Source organism: Mandrillus leucophaeus, unplaced genomic scaffold (genome assembly GCF_000951045.1).
Source record: "Mandrillus leucophaeus isolate KB7577 unplaced genomic scaffold, Mleu.le_1.0 Scaffold349, whole genome shotgun sequence".
In the NCBI taxonomy this organism is placed as follows: domain Eukaryota; kingdom Metazoa; phylum Chordata; class Mammalia; order Primates; family Cercopithecidae; genus Mandrillus; species Mandrillus leucophaeus.
The window spans coordinates 1,379,945-1,405,012 of NW_012103687.1; the positions used below are offsets into that span (position 1 = coordinate 1,379,945).

General features: G+C 45.6%; 1 pseudogene and 2 gene segments (V, D, J or C); all 3 read right to left on the minus strand.

Annotated features, from left to right (window-relative positions):
- Window positions 1-25,068, minus strand: part of LOC105546087 — a 237,444-nt gene that overhangs the window by 101,022 nt on the left and 111,354 nt on the right.
- The window catches only part of LOC105546086, a 619,418-nt gene that overhangs the window by 90,159 nt on the left and 504,191 nt on the right, over window positions 1-25,068 (minus strand).
- Window positions 23,579-24,394, minus strand: LOC105546082 (annotated as a pseudogene). The gene has a single exon (XR_001007043.1). The product of XR_001007043.1 is annotated as an ADP-ribosylation factor-like protein 5A pseudogene (transcript).

Consider the following 25,068-nt stretch of genomic DNA (forward strand, 5'->3'; position numbering starts at 1 on the left):
GTAGTGCAGTAAGGCAATCTCAGCTCAATGCAACCTCTGCCTCCCTGGTTCAAGTGATTGTCCTGCCTCAGCCTCCTGAGTGGGATTACAGGCCACTATGCCCGGCTAATTTTTGTATTTTTAGTAGAGACGGGGTTTCACCATGTTGGCCAGGCTGGTCTTGAACTCCTGACCTCATGTGATTCACCCGCCTTGGCCTCCCAAAGTGCTAGGATTACAGGCATGAGCCACCATGTCCAGCTACACAAACTTAGTCTTAAACAGACGCTGATTATCTGCTGGTTGTTGAGGTCAGAGGTCTGAGATGGCTCTCTCTACATGTGCTAACGTCATGATGTCTGCCATGCTGGGGTCAAGTCATTTTCTGTTGAAAAGCCAGTGCTCATGGTCTGCCAGAGCCCAGGATGGGGCTGTGTGGTCAGCAAGAGGGTGAGGGATCAATCAGCGTCACTCCTGGCCAGGGTGTTCTGGGAGGGAAAGGGGGACTTTGTTCAAGCGGAAGACAGGAGTATTCCCAAGACTGGCCTTTGAGGGGTACCCACTGTGACCCCCAAATCCTCATCACACTTCAGAGATGCTTCCTGGGGCCAAGACTGGGGAAAGGCTGCTTCATTTCATCTGGGCCATGCACCACTGTTGTGGGCCTGCCCTGTGCCCAGTCCTGTGCTGGACTCAGGGCCTAAATTTTCAGCGTGTGACCCGCCCTTGGTGAGCCCTGTCTGCTGTGCTGGGAGGACAGACATACACACATACTGGGTCAAACACTGTGGAGCAAAACCAAAGGACAGGTCACTCCAGAGACAGAGTGAAGCGGGCGTGTCTGAGAAAGCTGTCCAGGGTAACTGGGTTTAAGGCTCACCAGGCAGATGAGAATGTGGAATTCCAGCCAAGGGGAAAAATGTATACAAAGACATCAAGGAATCAAACAAAGTGTCCGTGTCGTAGGGGAGGGTTTGGGACTATAAGCAATTTAGTATTACTTAGGGATGAAATCGCAGAGCTGGACAGGGGGGTGGGAGATGAGGCCAGAGGTAGGCAGGGGTGGGTTAAGGGGTCTGGCCTTCAGACCGCAGGCACTGGGGATTTTCAGCTGTGGAGAGACAAGGTCAGCTGTGCATTTGACAGCATGAGTGGCTGGGGAAGAGCAGGGGTTGGGGAGGAGACCAGCTGAGCACAGAACCAGATGCCCATGCTGAGATGTTGCCAGAGAACATAGAAGAGGCGACTTTCCACCCTGAAAGGATGTCTGCCCAGCACAACACACAGGACACCAGAACCCACACACCACAACCTGGACAGCTGAGAGGTGGATCACTCCAAAGTCCCAGCCAGGAACTTCTTTGATGGAGGACGGGGCTACCGTCCCCAGGCTGCCAGTCGCAGAGACAAGAGAGTTCTTGTCTTTCTCATCATCAGCAATTCCAGCATTTGAGAGTCACTCCTTTGACTATGACCCTGCTCACCCACCGGCAGTGATGAGAAGAGAGCTGGGTTTGGCAGAAGTGACCTGGAACCGAGTTCCACGCTGGCTGCTGGGTAGTGTGTGCACTCAAGAAAGAGCTGAATCTCTCTGTTTCTGCCTCCGTAAACGTGGACATCTGGCTCCTTTACTGTGGCAATACTGCTGGGTGAGGTCCCCCAACCCATAAGGAGAAGGGGCTCAGAGAGATCCCCACTCCTGCATCCCTTTCAAGTAAACATGACTGTGTCTTCTACCATCAGCGTGGGGACAGCAGCGGGAATTACAGCAGTGAGGTGGGTGCCAACACCTACTCCATCAGGCCGGTCTTTCTCCTCATCTCCCACCCTGTTCCCTCCTGCGAGGGGCTCTTCTCTGGCCAGTGAGGTGAAGTCCAGAGGAGAGGGGTGGGGAGGCCTACCCTGTCCTACTTGCCTTCACTGCAGAGCAGGGCAGTCAGGGCCAGTCCATGTGGCAGGTTCTGGCTCATGGGACGGGCCCAGAGCCAGGCAGCCTTTCTCACCGGGTCTGCCTGGGTGGGCTCCTGGAGGCGGGGATGGTGTATCTTCAAGAAGAAGACTGGAAGTGAGGCTTGCAGAGAGGACGGCGGACCTGGGGCAGGAGGGAGGGATTCCAGAAGCTTCTGGGAGGTGGACTGTAGGCAATGTGGGATCTCCCCAGAGAGCCAGACATCCCTGATGTTAGGAGCTGGGCTGCTGGCAGGGGAGATTGGTGAATGCCTTGGCCATGGCCCAACAGGGTAGAGCTTTGGCTTTAGTGTAAACCTGAATCTCCCTCTACTTTTACATGGGGTGTGGAAATGGTAACTGGGGCTCTTCTGGGAAGTAAGAGGGGGATGGACCCCACATTTCCAAGGGTCCAAAAAACTCCACCTCCCTCACACGTCCAGAGAAGGTGCAGCTTCTCGCCTTTGCCTGTAATCTTCTGAGTGTCTCCTGAGCCCCTCCCGCTAGGCAGTGGGCACAAAACAAGACCAGGCCAGTGACATCAGACCCCAGATCCCTCCCCTCCTCCACTGCCATCTCTCCAGTTTCTGGGTGCTTGGGGGGACGATGTGGCTTATGTGGCCGCCTGGTGACAGGGTTTCTCAGGGCCTCCAGCCTACTGTACCCTGGAGGACCTGTGTCTAGCTGTCCTGGCTTCCACTGGCATGGGCAGGTGGGGGGCTGACGACAGGTCTCCTGTGGACCCAGCCTGACCTCAGCTTGCCCTAGAACCTGGACCCTCAATCTGCTCCCCCTGTTCCCATGCCCCTGCAGGCCCTAACAGTCTCCCAGCTGCTTGAGGGTCCCAGGAATGCCAAGCCCCTGGCCTCCAGCTCTCTGACCACATGGACCACGTTGCATAGGCTGGTGCTGGAGCAGCCCATGAGGCCATCTCCCTCTGAGAAGCAGAATTCTGACAGGGACCCAAAAGCTTTGTAGCTCTCTGTAGAGTTGATGACCCAGGAAGCATCTCGATTTTACAACAATAATGGCACCGGATGGGCAGACCTGAAGATACGTTACATGACCAGGACATGTGAGGGTGGGCCCAGCAGCTGAAAGACCCCTGGACCCAGGGCAGTCTTCCCGTGGGGCCATGGGGAGCCTTCTCCCTCTCTCCCTCAACATGGCCTTCCTGAGCCCCTAACTTTTTTCTTCTTCTTCTGAGCTGCTTTCTCTGCTTTTCCAGGCACCCTGTCATCGGCCAGAGCTCCTGGGCTCAACTGTCTCCTCAGTTCAAATGAACGGCTCCTCGTGAACGAGAATCTTGTTTCTAATTCCCAGTTCCCAGGCTGGCCCAGGGTGTGTGAAATATCCGCACAGTCAAGTCATCAGGGTCGGACAGGGTCATGAGAGTACACACAAAGGTGTCCACCAAGTGGTGCACAGGGCCTGAAACCCAGCCTGGCCTGGCTTACCTAGCCAGGCTACCTGATGTGGGCTGGCTGCTGCTGGGAAGGGCCCCTCTCAAGTACACACAGGCACAGTGGCAGCTGATGACAAATGGCTCCACTCCCTCCTGCCTTCACGCCTTTTGCAAGGTGACACCTCAGCTCATCAGAAGGTGGGAGCTATTTCCCCATCCTGCAATCTGGTAGAGGGCCTTATGATTTGTTTTGACCAATACAGTGAGGTGGAAGTGATACCAGTTCTGAGCCTAGGCCTTAAAAGTGCACTTCTGCTCTTCTGGAGACCTGCACTAGAGGATGAGAGACCACATGGACCCAAGAGCAGCTGTCCCAGCTGAGGTCTCAGAAATGTGAGTGAGCCCAGCTAAGACGGTTGAGCCATGTTGCCAACCCATAGTGAACTCAGACTCACAAGTGACCTCATCTCAGATCAGCAGAACCACTCAGTGGACCTGGAGGCTCATGAGAAATAAAAAATGGTTGTGTTTTCAGCTATTACATTTGGGAGAGTTTTGTTACACAGCAATAGACAACTGATACAGACATCCCAAAGACTCTGAGTGTCACATACTAAAAATATGACTGCAGGAGCAGTTATCAGAGAAGCGGGGTCTCACTGAGACTCAAACAGAGACCCCCAACTGTGGCTATGGCCTCTCCAAAGAAAAGTCATAGTGGTTAAGATGCATAGACAGAGTCTGAAGGCAAGGTTCACTGTGCAGCAGCCAGTCTCCACAGATGGCCACAGGGAACCAACGCCTCCTGGTGTTTCCACCCTTGTTTAGTCCCCTCCCACACGGAATCTGGACTGGCCCTAACCCTCACATTAACCAACAGAATGCAGTGAAGTGCCACTCTGCTAGTTCCAGGCCTAAGCCTTAACAAGACCCAGTAGCTTTGGTCCTTGCATTCTCAGAAGACTGCTGCCACCTAAGAAGTCTGACCATCTTGATGGAGAGGGCCCACCCAGAGGGCATTGAGGATGCAGAGAGGTGAGTGGTAAGTCAGCTTGGACATTCTGCCACCATCTGATGGCAACTGCATGAGACCACAAGCAGAAGAACTGCCCAGCTGAACCTAGCCAACCCACAGAACTCTGAGAAATAACAACAAAGTGTTGTTTCAAGGCATGAGATTGTGGGGTGGTTTGTTATGCAGCAGTATGTAGCTGGCATACTCCACTTACCAGCGAAGTGTTCTTGTGCGAGTCATTTGCATGAACTCTACTGCGCTTTGCAAATGGGGGTGATTCTTATTAATCTAGGCCAGGAAGATGTACCTCCTCACCCTGGGTATCACAAAGAGCAGCTTCAGAATACTTTAGTTCCCTCTTATGAAGCCATAAAGACTTCAGAAATGTGGGGTTCAGTCTCTCAGAAAACCCAGTAATGTATCTTCCAAAACACATCTGAGAAGGTCACTCCCCTTCTGAAGGGTCCTGGGCAACTCCTCATCTCTGGACCTTTCCGGGTCTGCCCTGCCCATCAGTCAGCCTCATCTGTCATCCCCCATCCACCCCTCCCCCAGTTTGTACATTTGACAAAGTATGACTCGGTGTTCTAGCCACAGCTCAAATGCTGCCTCCTCTGACACTTTCTCTGTCCTCTGGGCAGGCTAGGGTGCTCTTCCTGTGTTCCCACAACCACAGCATCGTGCACTACAGCTATCACTGTCCTGTATTACTGTCTCCCTAATGATGACCCTTTCCCTAATTATGACCCCAGAGAGCTAAGACCAGCTCCTTCCACTGTGTAGCACTGAGCAGAGGGGCCAGGTGCAGAGCAGAGATCAATAAATATTCGTGGTTGAATGTGGCCGAGGCCAGGGCTGCCTTCAGGGGAGCAGCATCTCCTAAGGAGACAGCCCCACCCCCAAACAGGGACACAGGTAGCAAGGCTGGGCTGGGGATGAGTGAATGTGGACAGTATGGGTCTGAAAGTGCCTGAGAGGAGAGAAGGAGGGTGTGAGGGGCTGGAGAGCCCTGAGGACAAGCAGAACTTAGACCTGTCTCTGAGGATATGTGGGATTGCTTTCTGTTGCACTCAGACATTTCTGTTTTTTGGTCATCTGCAAAGCAGCCCATTAGGTTGTATCTGTGGTACCTAAAAGGAAGAGGAAATCTGGCAGTCTTCTAGGTTATGTCCAATCCAGGTGACCAACTTGAACAATTCTAGGGCTATTCCCACCACCAACACACCCCAGTGCACTGCAGCACACACACAGGCACCCCCCCCCCTCTCTTTCTGCTATGCATTCTGGCTGCACTGAGTCACAGCATCTCACTGGCTGCCCTCAGAAGAACCTATGAGGTCACCGGGAAGCTGGGCTGCTGCAGGACCCCAAAGCTTGGGAACAGGCATGAGAACTGAGGAGTAAGCAGCAGGGGCCAGGCCCCATTCCATGGCTTAGCCAGAAAATGTATACCCTGAATTCTCTCCAAATTACTACTCTGGAGCAAGCAAGGTGAGAACCTTGTTGACAGCCAAGGATGTAACTCCCAGAAAGAGCTGACAGGTCGACTTGACTTCTGGTAGCATAGTAACCAGATACCCTAAAATGCCATCCGCTACCTGATTGCGAGTAAATGTCTACAGACATAACATTATTGCACTGCCAACATCACAATAAAGCCCTCCTTCCAAAAAAGAAAGAAACAATAAATAAACCAAATTATCTGGAACCAGAAATGAGCAACAAGCATTTACCTTAGATAATGCAAAATGTAGAGTGGTGGGTGGGGGGAGTGAATCTAATATACCTACACCGACGTGAGACCCTCAAAGGAGGCTATCCCCCTGCAAGGAGAGGGTGGTTCCAACAAATCTGCTTGCCAGCACAGGGATTCCTCTGGGAAATCTGGGTGTCCACTTCAGAGCTCCAGGTGGAAATGTTTAAGAACAATAATCATGTCCCCGGAGAATCTGCAACCATTTGCTCTCCCAGCAGTGCTGAAGTTAAATTTACACTATCTTCATAAACAGGAAAATCCCAACTCAAGAAATTAAATTATACTGGTCCTGGTCAGTGAAAAACTTGTAGAAGCAAACAGAAATTCTTTCTGGAGGAAAGCATCCCAATTTAGGCCTTCAGGATTCCTACAGATGAAGCACAACCAAATACATACACACACACACACACACACACACACACACACGAAATCCAAAGAAACATGCCACTGTAAGGTAAGACTCAATAGAAATAGATAGATTTAGGCCACTGAGAACTGCTTGAAATAAATGAAGTGCCAGGCACGGTGGCTCCACGCCTGTAATCCCAGCACTTTGGGAGGCTGACGTGGGCAGATTGCTTGAGCCCAAGAGTTCACGACCAGCCTGGGCAACATCATAGCAAAACCATCTCTACAAAAATATACAAAAATTAGTGGATGTGGTGGACATGTCTGTAGTCCCAGCAACTTGGGAGGCTGAGGTAGGAGGATCACTTGAGCTTATGAGATCTAGGCGGCAGTGACCTATGACAGTGTCACTGCACTCTAGCCTAGGAGACAGAGTAAGACCCTGTCAGGGAAGTGAAGGGAAGGGAAGGGGAGGGCAGGGGAGAGAACGGTAGGAAGGGGAGGGAAGAAAGGGATGAAAGGAAGAAAGGAAGGAACAGATGAAGTCTATTCATCCATTTTTTCCTTTTTGATAGTCTTCCTTATTCCATCTAAGAAATTCCAGCTAAATCTGCCTGCAGATTAAGGAAGATTTAATGGAATAAGGAAGGTGATCAAAAAGGAAAAAGGGTCTATTGAAAAAAAAAAAGGCCCAACAGATTTGAAAAATAACCAAATACACCTTTACAAGTGAAAAAATACAAATGTTGAAACTATGAATTAAATAGCTGAAGAGAAAATCAGTGAATTGGAACACAGATATGAAAAAATTTCTTAGGATGCAACATAGAAAGATGAGAAGAGAAAAAATATGAAAGGTAAAGAAGCTGGGGGTAGAGAACGAGTGATTCTAATGTGCATCTAATCAGAATTCCTAGAATTCCAGATCCCCAGATGAGGTGGTACTAAGTGGGGGCAGTGGGTGGGGGTGCAGTGCAGGACTGTTCCAGGCAGAGGGAACAGCATGTGCAAGATCCTGAGGAAGCTAACCAAAGCCAGTCTGCTAGAGCTCTTTTCCTGTGCTGTCTTATGCAGGGCAATGCTGGGGCACAGATGGGGCTTAAACTCTGTCCCTGCCTGAGCAGTAGGCAGTCTGGTGGGGAGCCAGCCACAATGAGATGGACAACCATAATACTGCCTGGCCAACTCCATTTCCCCTTTGACTGCTAACTACACCTCGTCTCCCCAACTCTCAGGCCACATAGCCCAGGTAGAGCTAGCCCTAGTCCTTCATGCCTCAGGGAGGGACACGTGACCTTGGCCGGGTCAACCACAGCCAGTGAGGTCCGGTTCTGAAACTTGTTAGAATCACTGGGCAGAGGAAATCTCTGGTTCATCCAAGGTTGCTGACAGGGGAGAATATTTGTCTGGAACCACCACGAGATGGAACTAACAAAGAAAGGCCCCCTTTGAGCCCTGGATCCAAGTTTCCTGAAGATACCCTGGACATAACAATTACAGTAATACATTTCCTTTTCTGTTTGAGCTGGTCTGAGCTGGTTTTTTCTGTTACGTATATAACTCCTTGCTCTGTCCATGAAACAGAGGGAAATCCCAAAGGCTGGAGACCCCATGAGAGGACTCGGCCCAGCCTAGGGGTCAGTGAGCCTTCTTATAGGAGGTGATAGCCAGGGTGGGTCTTGATAGTTGCACCAGAGTTAGCTGGAGGGAAGAGGTGTGCCTTGTGGGCTGGTGCAGGTGCTAGCTGCCTTGCCAGGAGTCAGGACAGCTCACTGGCTCCTGGGCAGAGTCTCTGCCCAGACAGACCCTGGGATCCCAGGTCAGCTCTCAGCAGCAGCTTCTGAGGGCCTTGGGGCTTGGCAGGAGCAGAAGGCCTGAAGAGGGGACAACTCAGAAGCACTGCATAGGGGTGGGGCAGGCCAGCTTCCCAAGGATCTTGTTTCATGAGTCATGTCGGTGGCAGGACCTCCAACCTCAGGATCCACTGGAGTATGTGAGAGAAGCTGTGTCAGGAGGTCACCACCCATCCTGTCCCTCCCTGGCCCACAGTATGGCCAGTGCCATGGCCACACCTAGGTTGTGACACCAGGCAAGTGCAATGGGCAGGGCACCAAACCAAGTGGGCTTAAGAGTATGCTTTCAGTTCTATAATAAAGTTGTTTCAGCTCCTTGATGCCAGCTGACTGGACACCCACCCACGTTCAGTCTCTTGCAGATCAATCAGCTGATCAGTGGGCTGCATGGGTCTTCTGCCCTGTGCCTGTGTCACTACCAGCCCAGGCTCCCATGCCCAGTTTAAATGCCCTCTCCTCCAAGAAGCCTTCCCTGACCACCCAAGGCATAAATGTTCCATCCTGCCTCTACCAACCCTTTGAACCCAGGACCCCAGGCTGAAATGGGATGTGGTTACTTGTAGGTATGCTGTATTTTTCTTTGGTTCATCTCTGTCTACTCAGGGCCCAGCTAGAACATGGCAAGAACATCTGATAAGGTAAGTCCTAGCCAGAGAAATCACGACAAGGAAAGAAATAAAGGGCATCCAAATTGGAAAAGAGGAACTGTCTCTGTTTGCCAATGATATGATCTTATACCTAGAAAACACTAAAGATTCCTCCAAAAGACTCCTAGATTTGATAAATAAGTTCAGTAGTCTCAAGTTACAAAATCAATGCATACAAATCAGTAGCACTGGTATTCACCAACAATGATCAAGCTGAGAATCAAAACAACTCAATCACCCCCCTTTTCTTTCTTTGAGATGGAGTCTCACTGTCACCCAGGCTAGAGTGCAATGGCATGATCTGAGCTCACTACAACCTCCGCCTCTTGGTTCAAGTGATTCTCCTGCCTCAGCCTCCCGAGTAGCTAGGATTAACAGGCACCTGCCACCATGCCCAGCTTATTTTTGTATTTTTAGTAGAGATGGAGTTTTACCAGGTTGGCCCATGCCTGTAATCCCAGCGCTTTGAGAGGCCAAGGTGGGTAGATCGCCTGAGGTCAGGAGTTCAAACTCAACCCCTTTTACAGTACCTACACACAAAAAGTAAAACGCTTAGGAATATACTTAACCAAGGAGGTGAGAGATCTCTACAAAGAGAACTATAAAACAATGCTGAAAGAAATCACAGATAACCACACATGAATATACATCCCATGTTCACGGATTAGAACAATCAATATTGTGAAAGTGACCATATTGTCCAAAGCAATCTACAGAGTCCTGCAATTCCAATCAAAATACCAGCATTGACTGGGCACAGTGGCTCACGCTTGTAATTCCAGCACTTTGGGAGGCCTAGGCGGGTGCATCACCCAAGGTCGGGAGTTTGAAACCAGCCTGACCAACATGGACAAACCCTGTCTCTATTAAAAATACAAAATAAGCTGGGCGTGGTGGCGCATGCCTATAATCCCAGCTACTCGGAAGGCTGAGGCAGGAGAACTGCTTGAACTCAGGAGGCGGAGGTTGCAGTGAGCTGTGATCGCGCCATTGCACTCCAGCCTGGACAACAAGAGCAAAACTCCATCTCAAAAACAACAACAACATCATTCTTCACAGAATCAGAAAAAACAATCTTAAAATTCATATGGTATCAAAAAAGAACCCAAATAGCCAAAGCCAAAGCAATTCTAAGCAAAAAACAAATCTGGAGGCATCACATTACCCAACTTCAAATTACACTATAAGGCTATAGTAATCAAGACAGTATCAAAGCAGTGTCCACTGGTATCAAGTACTGATATCAAAGGAGATACACAGACCAATAGAATAGAATACAGAATCCAGAAATAGAGCAAAATACTTACAGCCAACTGATCTTTCGCAAAGTATACAAAAACAAACTGGGGAAATGACATCCTATTCAATAAATGATGGTGGGAAAATTGGATAGCCACATGTAGAAGAATGAAACTGGATCCCTATTTTTCACCATATACAAAAATTAACTTATGATGGGTTAAATACTTAAATCTAAGTACTGAACTCATAAACATTTTAGAAGGAACCCTAGGAAAAACTGTTACTGACATTGGCCTAGACTAAGAATTAATGACGAAGGCTCCAAAGAAAATGCAACAAAAAAAATAATCAGGACCTAATTAAACTAGAAAGCTTCTACACAGCAGAAATAATCACGAAAGTAAACACACAAGTTACAGAATGGGAGAAAATGTTCGTAAACTATGCATCTGACAAAGGACTAATATTCAGAATCTACAAGGAACTCAAATCAGCAAGAATAAAACAAAGAATCCTGGACGGGTGCAGTGGCTCACACCTGTAATCCCAGCACTTTGGAAGGCTGAGGCATGCGGGTGACTTAAGGTCAGAAGAGTTCAAGATCAGCCTGGCCAACGTGGTGAAACCCCGTCTCTACCAAAACTATACAAAATTACCTGGGTGTGGTGGCAGGTACCTATAATCCCAGCTACTCAGTAGACTGAGGCATGAGACTCACTTGAATCTGGAAAGCAGAGGTTGCAGTGAGCCAAGATTGCGCCGCAGTACTCCAACCTGGGTGATAGGTGAGACTGTCTAAAAACATAAATAAAATAAAAAAAAAAACCTTTATAAACATAAACTTACTCACTCTTCTTAACGACCTTGGTGGTATGCTCTGTTTAATCCCTATTAACATACAAGGAAACTCGGGCACAAAGAGGCTAGGGTTACTTGTTCAGAGTCACACAGCCAGTGTGCAGCAGAGCCAGAAGTCAAGCCCAGGGAGTCCCTCTTAACCCCACGCCATGACACGTCATCACCCTAGGTGTGCAATGAGGGGAGACGGGGAAGGGACTCATACCTGAGGCCACACAACCAGGGTTCAGCCCCAGGCAGGCTCTTTCTCCACGCAGACAGGGCCGGTTTGGGCCCCTCCTCCTTTCTCTTGGTGACAAGTTTTGCCCGTGGGCATCCTGTGGGCAACGAGGAGGTGAGTTTGTGGTTTGTGGGTGTGTTTCAGAGAGCACAGCTTGATGGGGTCAGTCTTTGTGTGCAGAGAGAAGAGCTGGGTGGAAGCTGGCTGGATGACCGGCCTAGGCCTCCAGATGAGGGAAACAGGAAGAGAGGACGAGGGAAGCGTCCTGGCACTCGTAATGCTAAAAGAGACCCCAATCCCCAGGAGGGGCATGTAGCGGTGAGGTAGGGACTGCTGGTTCCCCCGGCTGCTGAGCAAAGGCTGGCTGTGGATGGGTCTCTCCAGGAGCGGAGGGGAGCTGTTAAAGATTGAGACCGCGCTGGGAGCGGTGGCTCATGCCTATAATCCCAGAACTTTGGTAGGCCAAGGCGGGCAGATCACCTGAGGTCAGGAGTTCACACCAGCCTGGCCAACATGGAGAAACCCCATCTCTACTAAAAATACAAGAATTAGCCAGGTGTGGTGGTACACGCCTGTAATTCCAGCTACTAGGGAGGCTGAGGCAGGAGAAATGCTTGAACCCAGGAGGCGGTGAAGTGAGATTGCGCCACTGCACTCCAGCCTAGGCGACAGAGTGAGACTCTGTCTCACACACACACGCGCGCACACACACACAAAGATCATACTCAGCCTCAGCCCTCTGTGTTGTACAAACTGTTCTCCCAGAGCAGGCTTAAAGGGGCCCATGCTGGGGACACCCAGGTTGCCAGACAGCTTCGTGGGCACTTTTGGAGAGGCCTCCCTGCCTGCAGACCAGCTCTGGGGTGCTGCAGAACTCACTTCCATCTCTCCTATGGTGGTACTGCAGGCAGCCACGTTTGACACCATGTGACTCTACCTAGTGGTCACGTGACCCTAAGACACCACAACATAGGTCAGCACAGAACCAATAGCTGGTGGCAGGAAGCAAGGAGCTGAACAGGTGGATTCACCCCTAAGGACTTCAGCATGGACATCCCAGAAGAGACAGCAGCTGATGGTATCTCCTGGAGATTTAGAAGATGCAGGGACGCCTGGAGGTCTTGGGGGCCACATACAGCCTTGGGGAGTCTTAAGAAACTAGAGAGCCTAGGAGACCTTAGGATGGCCTAAAGGGCCTGGGGGGCCTTGGGAATCTTTGAGGGACCTGGAAAGGCCTTGAGGGGGGTCTCTGGAGGATCTTTTGGGCCTTGGGGGCCTGGGGAGCTTTGAGGAATCTCCAGACGCCTAAAGGACCTTGGGAAGTCTTTGGGACTTTAGGGGGACAGGGGATATAGGAGACCTGAGGGGTCTGGGGCTTTGGGTGGGACTTGGAAAGCAAGGGGTGCTGGGAGGGCCATGGCAGGTGGAGCAGCACCCCCAGAGGGCCCAGGTCATGCTGCGGCCATGGCCTGGGCACCGTGCTCCAGCTCTGGGGGCCCCTGGTCATTCCCTCCACGTGATGGGGGATCCCAAGACAGCCCCAGTGTCCCTGTGAGGGTGAAGTGACCCCAAAGGGATAGGCTTTGCCCCCTGCTCTCAGGCCTGCATGCCTCACACTCTACTCCCACGCAAACTCACCCGGAAGTACCTGAAGCTGTGGGGTCTACCAAAGGCTTTCTGGGGAGGTGGAGGAAGGAGCCCCATTGTAAGACATTCCCGTGTCCCCAGAACTCTTCTCATGCTGACAGCCACTCTCTTCACTGGTTTGTATAAAGTGTCCAGAACGGTGTCCAGTACACAGCAGGTGTGAGCCGTCATTATCACTGCTGTCATCATTGTCACTGCTGTCACTGTCTTTCGGTTCTCTTTCCCAGGCAGCCTCTCAAGATCCCTCTTCTTGCCTCCAGTGACCTGGGGCCTTTCATGTCATAACAGACGCGTCCTGCGATGCTCCTCACGTGAAACAGGAAGACCCTATAAATAAAAACAGGCAATCTTTCCCCATAGGGTTTTTTGGGTTTTTTTTTGGATACGGAGTCTCGCTCTCTCACCCAGGCTGGAGTGCAGTGGCGCGATCTTGGCTCACTGCAACCTCCGCCTCCCGGGTTCAAGTGATCCTGCCTCAGCCTCCTGAGTAGCTGCAATTACAGATTACAGGTGCCCGCCACCACCCCCAGCTAATTTTTTGTATTTTTAGTGGAGATGGGGTTTCACTATGATGGCAAGGCTGGTTTTGAACTCCTGACCTCAGGTGATCTGTCCACCTCAGCCTCCCAAAGTGCCGGGATTACAGGTGTGAGCCACTGCACCCAGCCCACTGTGGGGTTTAGAAGCAGCTCAGCACAGCAAGTGGTGGGTACCACCCAAGGAGGTGGCACAGAGGACAAAAGTCCACAGAGGACAAACGCAGGCGGTGTGGACATCAGGGCCCCACTTGAGGGGCCAAGGCCGTGAGCAGCCACAAGGGGGCCCCAGTGAGCCTAATGCAGGGTAGGTGGGAGGTTAATGCACAGCTAAGTTAGGCTAAGAGAAACGTGGCAGGGTTCCCCTGGGGCAGCAGGTAGGGGCTCAGCTCACCCTGGCTCCTGACTGCACAGCGCATAGTGGGCATCTCCTCTGCCTGAGGAAGGGCAGCCTGCGGCCAGCAGGTGTGCCAGGATCCTCCCACCTGGGCTGGGGCCCGGAAGGCAAACACAGAGCAGCTGAACCCATTGCAGAGCAGGGCCTGATGGCTGGATTGGGAGCAGGTGGTCACCAGCTGGCTCTGAACAGGCCTCCACACATCCCCTGGATCACCCAAGCCCTTTCCAGGCCTCCACCCTCCACCGCAGGCCACATCCACAGCCTGGGTCCTTCTGTGCTGAGGGCTGTGCCCCTGGAACTGCCTGGGCCCTGGAGCAGCGTTTCTGGGGCTTCGGCCCAGAGGAGCTGACTGTTCGTGGCTACCCTCACACCACACTCCTTTTCCAGACTGCACGGGGCAAGAGCAGGAAGATGAAGGAGGGCTGGGCTGGCCTTGCTGGTCCATCAGGGTCGCTCATCTCCAGAGATCTGGCTGGAGCTACGGGCTGAGAAAGGACAAGCTAGTAGCAGGGGCCAGGGCTGGGTTTCTGGTGGGCCAGGCCCCATTCTAGGGAGGTCTGTGCTCACTGCATCCCTTGGGACACAAGCTCAGAGTCAGGGCCTCAGGCATTCTGGCCTGTCAGGCTGCCTGCCTCAGCCCCGGCCTGCCCAAAACAAGGCATCCAGGGACACTGGCCTGTGGCACACATGCCCATAGCTTTGCTGTGTGCCCATCTTTGTTGCCCCTCCTTTTGGAGGGACACCCTGCACTTAAACAAATGAACCCAGTAAAGAGTCACTGCCCCCACCCACCATCCCTGACTCAGGCCAGAGAAGTGAAAACCATCTGATCTCAGAGGACGAGCCTGGGGGCACAGCAGGGCCCCAGGGGACTGGAGATCAGCCCAGAGTAAGCAGGCTGGAGACCAGTTATCTGGAGGATCCTGAGCAGAGAGTAGGGCAGGCCCTTGGTGCCTTTCCTTCCAACAGGGGAAACTAAACGGAGTGAGTGATGTCAATCCAGGACCCACCGTGCAGGTGCCAATGACAGAGGCCAGCGGAGATGACCACAGGTCCTGCCCAGGACAGTCCTGAAGAAGGATGGTGGGGCTGGTGTCTGTATTAATTTGCTGCATTGCTAGAAAGGAATACGGAAGGCTGGGTAATTTATAAAGAAAAGATGGTGGCCGGGCATGGTGATTCACACCTGTAATCCCACCACTTTAGGAGGCCGAGGCGGGCAGATCACCTGAGGTCAGGAGTTAGAGACCAGCCTGACCAGCATGGAGAAACCCTGTCATTACTAAAAATACAAAATTAGCTGGGCGTGGTGGCAGGTGCCTATAGTCCCAGCTACTTGGGAGGCTGAGGCAGGAGAATCACTTGAACCCAGGAGGCGGAGATTGTGGTGAGGCTGAGATCGTGACTGCCATTGCACTCCAGCCTGGGCAACAAGAACAAGACTCTGTCTCAAAAAAAAAAAAAAAAAAAAAAGAAAAAGAAAAAGAAAGAAAAAAACTGGCAGTTTCTCCAAAAACTAAATATAGAACCAACATATGACCCAGCAGTTCTACTTCTGGGAATCTATCCAGAAGTGTTGAAAGCAGAGTCTCAGAATATTTGTACCTCCATGCTAATAGCCATAGTGTTCACTTCACAATGGCAGGAAAGTGGAAGCAATTAAGTAACCACCAACGGATGAATGGAGAAACAAAACGTAGTACAGATATACAATGGCATGTATATTCAGCCTCACAAAGGACAGAAAGTCTGACACATACAACATAAAATACATTATGCTATGTTAAACCAGTCACAAAAAGACATATACTGTATAATTCCACTTATATGGGGTACCTAAAGTTAGAGACAGAAAGAAGGGTGATTGCCAGGAGCTGAGAGTGGGAAAGGAATGAACAGTTGCATAATGAGCGCAGAGTCTGTTTTGCAAGATGAAAAGAGTTCTGGAAACGGTGTACAGTGACATTAATATGCTTAACAGTACTGAATGGTGCGCTTAAACATTGTTAAGATGATAAATTTCCTTTTATGAGTATTTTAACACAGTAGTTTTTTTAAAATTTCAAAAGTAATCCCCAATGATTCTTATAAAAATTCCTTTGAGAACTCTTATATGAATAAAGCTTTCCTCTAAATTTGCTGTATTGCATCAAATTATGTTTGGAATAATAAGTTATAAGGCAGTATTTTGACTAATATATATATATTGTAAAATACTTCTCGTATCACTTTATAATTGTTGGTCTATTTAATCAAGGTGCTTTCTGTAAATCTTCCCACGATTATTTGTAAATTTGTATTATAAAAACAATTCTAATTTGTTGTTTATATAAAACATTGAAAAGCAGTTGGTGAATACTTTAATAATTTACTTTTAACTTAAAACATTATTTCTTCTCAGAACACATTTTCTGTAAAGACGTATTGGATTATTTTACTTCTCACATAACTGCATGTTTAGTTCTTCCAACAGGGCAAGTGGTGTTGCTTTTGTGCAAGTAATAGGCTCCAAATTATCAGTTCATCCCATAGGAATTTTTATGAGAGAGTAAGGTTAATGAATGCTAGAAAATTCATCTAGCACTTAGATTGATCAGTCACACACTGCAAGAATAAACAGTTTTCATCTTGTTTTGGTTATTTGTTTTGAAACGTAATCACATAGGTTAATTCTTAAGAAAAGCATGGATTAAACTAAACTATGTAACCCCATTTTAATTTCAGAAATTACATTGAAATATTAATCCTGTAAAAATATTCACTCACTCATTTATTTTTTTCTCCTCTGAACAGCACCTGATGCTATTCGGAGGAGAAAAAATAAATGTTTGAGTATATGTGCATACATTTTTAAACATGGCAAATGTGAGATGCAATATTTCTCATAGATTAAAACAAAACAAAAACTCTAAATCAGTCATATTCCTGTTTCAAAATATAATGTATTTTGCTGGATTACCACACTTATGCTGTTACCAAATCATCATTTTTGTACTCACAATATCAATACATCTCAAAATACAAAAGAAGGTATCACCACAATTTCCGACCTCCTCAAAACCTAATGGCCTGGCCATGGGCTGATACAGTAAGCCTTCTGTGACTCAGATTTCTCTGATGTAAAATAAACACATTGAACTGGATAATGGCACTGGTCATTTACTCCACATTTTACAGAGCAGTTTTTAAAATAAAAAAGCGTAAGTCCTTGTTGATTCTGAAATAAGTGACATTTAACAAGTGATTTAAACTTCTATGAGACTTGATTCATAAACCCCACAAAGGGAGTCAGGAGATAATGACATAATAAACATATATAGAATGTAATTTATTTTTATTAAGTTCTCTCATTTAGTCCTCATTGAAACCTTAAAATAGAACTATTGTTAGCCCAAAATTGAGTCTAAGATTTGACCAATTTGCTAACTTATCAAAAGTCATAATAATCAACCTTTCTTGACCCAAAGTAATTCTTTTTTTTTGACATTTCCACATATAAATTTATTTTTTCCCAACTATAATTTTGGATTTATGTACAAGTACACAGATACTACCTTATTTTTCGTGCTTACCTCGAAGGACAGAAAACAACATCATGTTTTATAAATGTGGTATAAAACTCCACATCATCTCATGGTGTCATGTCAACCATCCAGACACTAAACCAACTGTAACAAGATAGTGCATGCTTCAAACATCCAATTAAGAATAAATCTGAGCCAACATCTTGATGACATCGGAATGTGCTGATACCATGTTAAACTGATGTGGCAGCAATCCAAGGGACTAAGCACATGATTATTCAAATTAAAAAATAAAAAGGACAAAAAGTGTGGATTTTCTGGGCTACATCACAGAATATTTGTCTGGTGAAACCATAATACAGATTTGAGTGAAGGGAATTTTTAATAGATAAGTAATTCTTCACAGTGATTTGAGAAAGTATGAGAACACATGAGAAAAGCTTGGTAATTTCAGATTTACTTTTGTAAAACCACGTGGACAAAGATTAAATGTTACGCTTGCATTTTGAACGTTATAAATATAAAACATACAATGTTAAATACTGATCTCCCTGCCTGACCTGGGTTTAGATATTGAGTATTTCCCATTTTATAGAAAAAAAACTTTCAAAGATTTGTCAATACTTAAGTGTATACTATTATTCCTCACCAAATTCTTCATGAAATTTAAAAGGCTGCAATTAAAAGCAGTTTTTTTCCCCCCTCAAATATGCTAAAACATGTGAGTTTGGATTAACCTTCAGATTTTCAAGGCATGAAAGATACACAAATAGAGTACCCAAGAATATGTTATAACACATTTAGGATCACTTTGTTTCCAGTTGTGACAGCAATACCTTTTGACTTTCAGGCACTGAAGAAAAACGCCCTAAGCAAACACGGAGTGTTCTGGGTCATGTTACAATCTAAGAAGTATCAATCAATTTTTAAACCAAATTCTTACATTAATTTGAGAAACACTTGCATTTTATAATTGCCAAACAATGCATTTATATAATAGAAGATACAACATTTAGAAATAAAAAATTTCACACTATATTCCAAATACTAAAATAAAAGAGAAATTTGCAAATTAAGGTATTATCCATGTTCCTCAGAAACATGCCTTACTTTTACTCTGAAATTCACTTTAACTGCTTGACATATAATACTTAAAAATAATACAGCTAAGTTGTTTAATAATATTTGTAGAATGTTACTTTTCTGGGTAGACATGTTTCACACAACAGTTTTCAATTAATGCTGAGCATTCACTTAATAATTTTAATCATAATTTGAATCCATGATTAATGGATTAATAATTTATTCACTAATTCAGATGCCATAAGAGAATCAGTGAAAGGAATAATCTGATAGTTGCTCATTGTACAACCCTATCCATTAGTAATACTAAGCCGAGAATCTGATTGCTATTCCACTCTGTCGAATTACACATTTCCGTGTGTGTGACTTTGGTCAACAACAAAAAAATCGATACACAATGTCATGCTTTTTCCTTTTTTTTTTTTTAACAAGCAGCTCAATGTTTTGGGAGGTTGGTTAGTACAATATAGAGAACATAGGGAGAAAGTATAAAACGGCACTGAACACCAATGCCAATACTTATCTCATTATGGTTATAACAAAGGATATTAATGTTTGTCTAATTTGCTTTTCTTTAGAACATAAATCAACGCCATCAACTTGAGGTGTATACAAAATACACACACAACCTTAACCAAAATACTTTCCATAAGTAACACTACATTTTAAAAGACTGAAAACTGAGTATCTGTGCTGATTTGTATTTTGACTTAACGGAACAAGAAAACAACATTCAACTAGGGAGGGTTATACTGATAATAAAGCTCTGAAAATTCAAAATGTCTTCCTCTCCCTTTGTACTTACCACAGGCTACACAACGCCCTGAGAGGATTCGTTATGAGAAAAATATCATGGCTTTAATAACTTACTTTGGAAAAACTAATGAGAAAGCAAACTGGAAGGTGAGACTTAATCTTTGCTTTTTTTTTTTTGATTTTGAAAAAACCTGATTTTTTCTGAATCAAAAAGAAGTATTTCATGTTAAATTTAGACTGTTTAGCTTTCCACTATTCTCAAGATACTTTCCAGATATTAAGAGTACTCAGAACTGTATAAAAGTGAACAACCAATACCATGTTTGAAAGAAAAAAGTTTAAATGTTAAGACTAATGTCTTGGGGACATTACTAAATATATTTCTAAGAAACCCTTCTCAAAGGTCAAAATACTGGCAATTCTAATTTAAAAATTTAGAATTTTCAATTATTGGAAATTTAAGTAACAATAGTTTCAAGGGCTAAGAATCAGATTGCTTTTGAAAACAGAATTTTTTTTTTTTCCTGAGGGATTCATACTTGACAACAACTCCAGTTAAACCTAGTACTCCACCCAAATACCAAATTCAAATGCATGATTTCACCTTGGAATAGTAACATTATAAAATGGAATTTATAAATTATAACATATATACATAACACACCATTTTAACTGTCATGTTTACAGGCAGAATTATGAAATCAAAAACAAATTCTACATTCAAGAGACAAATGATAAATGCTCTTTAAGAGTCCATTCCATCCTTTGTTGTCTTCTACTCCCACACTGTCAAATTATGACCAAAGGACCAAAGGCCAAGTCAATCCCCAAGTCAATCCCATTTCCCTGAACCCAACTGCCAGTAGGTACTGACCCTACATACGCATCCCTTTAACAAGCCCCGTTCTCAAAAGGCTGGGGGTATTTATTTAAGAACTTATTCCAAATTGACTCTAAAATCCACATTCCCAAGATCTAGTGTGGGCTATTCATGTGTTCTGAGACATCTCCAACATGCAGACAAACTTATCTGTTCACACTGAGGTAAAACAGACAAAAAAACACAATATTAACAGAAGCTACAAAATTAAAACTAATCTTTTACTGCTTATTTAAGCGAATTATGTATTCTTACAAAACAGAGATCCTCAGGTCAATAATTTGATTTTAGTAACCCCAAATTAAGCCTCTTCTTTCAAAGCCATTATTAGTTTAAAAACATTTCTTTAAAAGAAAAAAAATATTTTTTTCTGGAACCTGTGTTTTGTAATTAGTGTGATGCAATTTCTTTTTATTTTTCAAACTTAGAAATAACTCATGAGAGTACTACTTGATATTTTTTTCAGATACCAAGAAATACCAACAGAATTCATAAATAGGATTTTCTGACACTGGCAGGAAGGTCTGCTAACATTTACAAAATACCAAAGACTCCTCTTTCAAACTTCAAAGATGGCTGAGAATTAACAGTTATGATTAGTTTTTCAGTACAAATTAAAAATTTAAATCTTGATTTTTTTTTGGCCAACATTTTAAATTTCACTCCAGGTTTCAAATCAAAACAAACAAACAAAAAAACTAATGAAAATTACTCAACTAGCAACAAGTCCCGTATTCCAATGTTATTTTCAAACCAATTATAACCTCCTGCCAGTAACTACTTGAAAGTACCTGCTTCTTTTATTAAGCACTGGTCAGTTACATAAAAGAATAATTTGCAAGGATGATACCTGGCAATGGGTTACCTTAATGCTTATGGAATAAACAGAAGCATTAACAAAACACCAGATCTTAAGCACTTTTAAACCTGTAATTTGAATTGCCAAAAGGATTTTTAAGTGTTACTTTTCCATTAGTAGATTGTAGGGAGTCTAGTCCCAGCTAACATGGTTGATTTTAAAATACAAATCCCTAAGCCACATAGTAACGGAATACTACACTTGTGCTTTTTATATCATATGGAAACAGCTCCAGGCGGAGCACAAGAAGAAAACCTGTCAAATCAAAGTACAGTAAATAAAGTTCCTCTATGCACTCCAGTGAGAAAACCTAAAAAATCAGAAGACCATCCACTGTCACCCATCCCCAACAAAAAATCACCCCAAAACACTTTAGCTTTGAACCTAAAATTTCCCTAAGATGTTCACAGGAAAAGCTTTAAGGTACTTAAAGCCGCAGCAGTACAGTTGAAAGCGCCACACTACAGAGGAAATGCCCTAAAGGGTTCAGCAGCTGCCCACCCATCCCGAACCACCCCCCACATCCCAGTAATATGTAAAAGCTCCTGTTAAAAGATTTTTTCTTATGGTAATAAAGGCATACTACCTAGTGTGCTAAAGATTACAACTAGCAACATTAGAGCAGTAAAGTGAAAATAGGAAGCCTACAGGGATGATCTAAATGCCTACTTAAAAGAAACAAGGACAGGATCCTAGCCCTCTTGTCTATGTAGGGAAGCAGTAGAATGAAACTCAGATTTGCCCACATTAACAAAAATTTAACAAAGCTTCCCCAAGACACCAGAATAAAACTTGACCTTTCCAGTCTAAAAGGCACAGAGAGGCCTCTACCATGTCCTGAAGTTGAATGAATTCAAAGATTGGCAATAAAGGAAAAAAGAAAGCATTATGGGTATGTTGGGAACAAGCTTTGGAGTTTTTCCAACAGTCACACCAAGTTTCTCCAGCACACGGGCACCCTTTTCTTGGTACTCTTGTTGGGTCATCCAAAAGTTGTCTCTGTCTTTCACGGTATCTGCTAGAACTGCACCACCCAGGAACACAATGTGCTTTCTGCTGGGTGGGTCTTCAATGCGGATCTTAAATTTAGAAAGTTTTTCCACATCACCTTTTAAAACTCATTCTAAGTAAAGCTGTTTTAAGTTCTCGTTCCAACCGTGAAGGCAGGCCAGGATACATAGCAGACCCTCCAGAAAACCCAATGTATTTGTAGGATTCAGATTTGGTATCAGTGTCAGCTGCCTGAATTGCATTAAAAAGCAATTCAGCAACACCAGCTCCTTCAACATTGATCAAGTGAGGCTGAAATAAAACTTCCGGTGCTTCAAATCTCTCTCTGCCGATTTTGATGACATGACCTTCTGGGAGTGTGTAAGATTCAACTAATACTGTGGTTTCTAAGGCCAGTTTCTGCTCTTGCTCGGTATTATATCCAATGTAACAGTTTTTCTTTAATCATGTGAACCGTTTCAAAATCAGCAGAGTGGTTGAAGGCATATCCCCCCAATAGAAGCAACCTGGTTCTATTTATATCCCTCCCAGCAATATCCGGTCTCCTGGTAAGATGAGGGACAGAAAAACCTTCATCTATTGGGCATGTGAGTCACACCATCTCCAGAGTCTACGGCTACATCGGTCAGTAAACCTTGAGTGTAGAGTCAGAACTATCTGGATGGCTACATACACACTGGAAAACTGCTAAGTTTCAAACATTACCTCTACAGTCTTCTGTTTTGGTTGGGTCCATAGCAGGTTCTGTGAGTAACAGTTTACAATTTCTGGTATCCATATTAAGTTTCTCTCGTCCAAACGTGTAGTTCCACAGGTGTTTCATGTCATTCCAATTTCCTACTATGCCATTTCCCACAGGGTAGTTAACTTCTAACATTAGTCGTAATTCGCTTGCCTCATCACCAACCATAAGATCCTTGCTCAGGGCTGGGCGCGGTGGCTCAAGCCTGTAATCCCAGCACTTTGGGAGGCCGAGACGGGAGGATCACGAGGGTCAGGAGATCGAAACCATCCTGGCTAACATGGTGAAACCCCGTCTCTATTAGAAAATACAAAAAAACTAGCAGAGTGAGGTGGCAGGCGCCTGTAGTCCCAGCTACTCGGGAGGCTGAGGCAGAAGAATGGCGTAAACCCGGGAGGCGGAGCTTGCAGTGAGCTGAGATCCGGCCACTGCACTCCAGCCTGGGCACAGATCAAGACTTCGTCTCAAAAAAAAAAAAAAAAAAAACAAAAAAATCCTTGTTCAATGTCTCCCACCTTGGTGGTTGATCTGATAACAGGTCTTCTAACCAAAGCTGGGATGATGTGTTCTGGAAAGTTAGAGCCTCCACATCCACACTTCACAAACCCGGTGCCATCGTCACACACCACCACCTTCCTGTCCTGGCTGTCCATCCTCTGCCAGGGGGAGAGCCGCTGCCACCCGGCCGTTTTCTCTTCTTCCTCCTCCCTCTCCATCTTTCGTTTCAAGTAAGTAGTCTTAATTTGTCCTCCTATAGAAAAAGTTTAAATCAGTTTATTATAAATACATCTAAACCATTAATTTTTGCAGCTTTCAGGTCAAGTCCACCACTTCATTTATACAAAGTCAATGAGAAGAGGTCAGTAGAGATCATCTAATCTTAAGTCAAGACATCACCCATTCAAGTCTTCGGCACAATCCCTCGCCAGTTAAGAGCACATCATGCCTGGATATGCCACTGGTGATCTTTAACAGAAGGTAGCTTCAAAAACTGGCCGATTTCTGCTACAGTCATGCATTCTTTAACATCTTGTTTATTAGCTAAACTCAGCAATCAGGCTTTTCTTAGGTCCTCAAGCACTAACATTTTAGAGTTCTTCTCTAGTTACAGAAATCCTCTCTCTGTACTTCCCACACTATTACAAACGCTATGTTAGTATAGTAGGTGTTCCAGAAAGAACGAAGAGATTCTTGGCCACCAATATCCCACGTTAGGAAACGTGTATTATTAATCACTCTCTTTTGTACATGACTTCCTCTTGTAGGAGATATATGTACAACTTCATTCATGGAAAACTGGTAGAGAATGGTAGTTTCCCTGCATTATCCAGCCCAACAACGAAAACTTTGTGCTCCTGGTGATGGAACAGTCTCCATGTTCTGGTGAAGAAAATTCTCATTCTCGGGCACGGACCCCCGCTCCAGACACCCGGGCCGCCTGGACTCCCCCGGCTCAGGCTGAGGGAGAAGAGAGAGAGGCGCTGGAGCCTCCGCCTCTGCTGCTGCTTCGGTGCTCGCCGCGGGCCCGCTTCCAGGGAACCGGAGGGAGGCCCTGGCCCAGGCCGCCCTGCTGCGCGCAAGGTCCGCCCGCTGTGGACGCGGCACTGGCCTGGCTCGCGGACATTGCCGCGACGTTGTCTGCGATGAGCCTCGTGGGCCAGCGCCCTCCCCCAGCTCCTCTCGGGCGGCTGCACCGAAGTAATTCTTTTTCCAACACACAAGGTCCCTCGTTTACCTAACAGGACCAAATGAAGTGAAAGCATGTTAAAACTGTAATCCACTACTCAAACATTACAAATGTAATTCACGCACATAAAGTTGAATCCATGCCACTCCACATGCAACGATGCAGTACTTTCAACGTTCAATTTTCTATGTCAAGTGTCCTATATAATTAAAAAACTATCAAGATTTCTCTTTTCTTTCATCAATGAGTTTGGTCTATTAAAACAACACAATAAACATAACAGACCATGTGACAGCTTCCCAACATCTTTCTATCTATAAAGTTTGTATAAGATTAAATCTCACAAGAAGAAATGTAAATATAAGTAAAATAGAAGAAATTTAAAAATCAAAACAGATCATGTAAGGGCTTGTGTAAAACTTACAAATGTTTCAACAAAGAATTATAGTTTGAGAATTTTAAACTGTTCACATGATATGCTTTGGAAGCAGCATATACTGGTAGACATATGACAGTGAATAAAATGATCGGGTAATATAAATGAAAAATGGCCTCAAATCGGTGGTAGTAAATAACCAATGTGGAAAACTGGATGGAGAATTAACTGCAATTATCTGTTTTAAAATAACTTCTAGATTTCTTATGTAACTCAAAGTAGAACTACCATTCGATC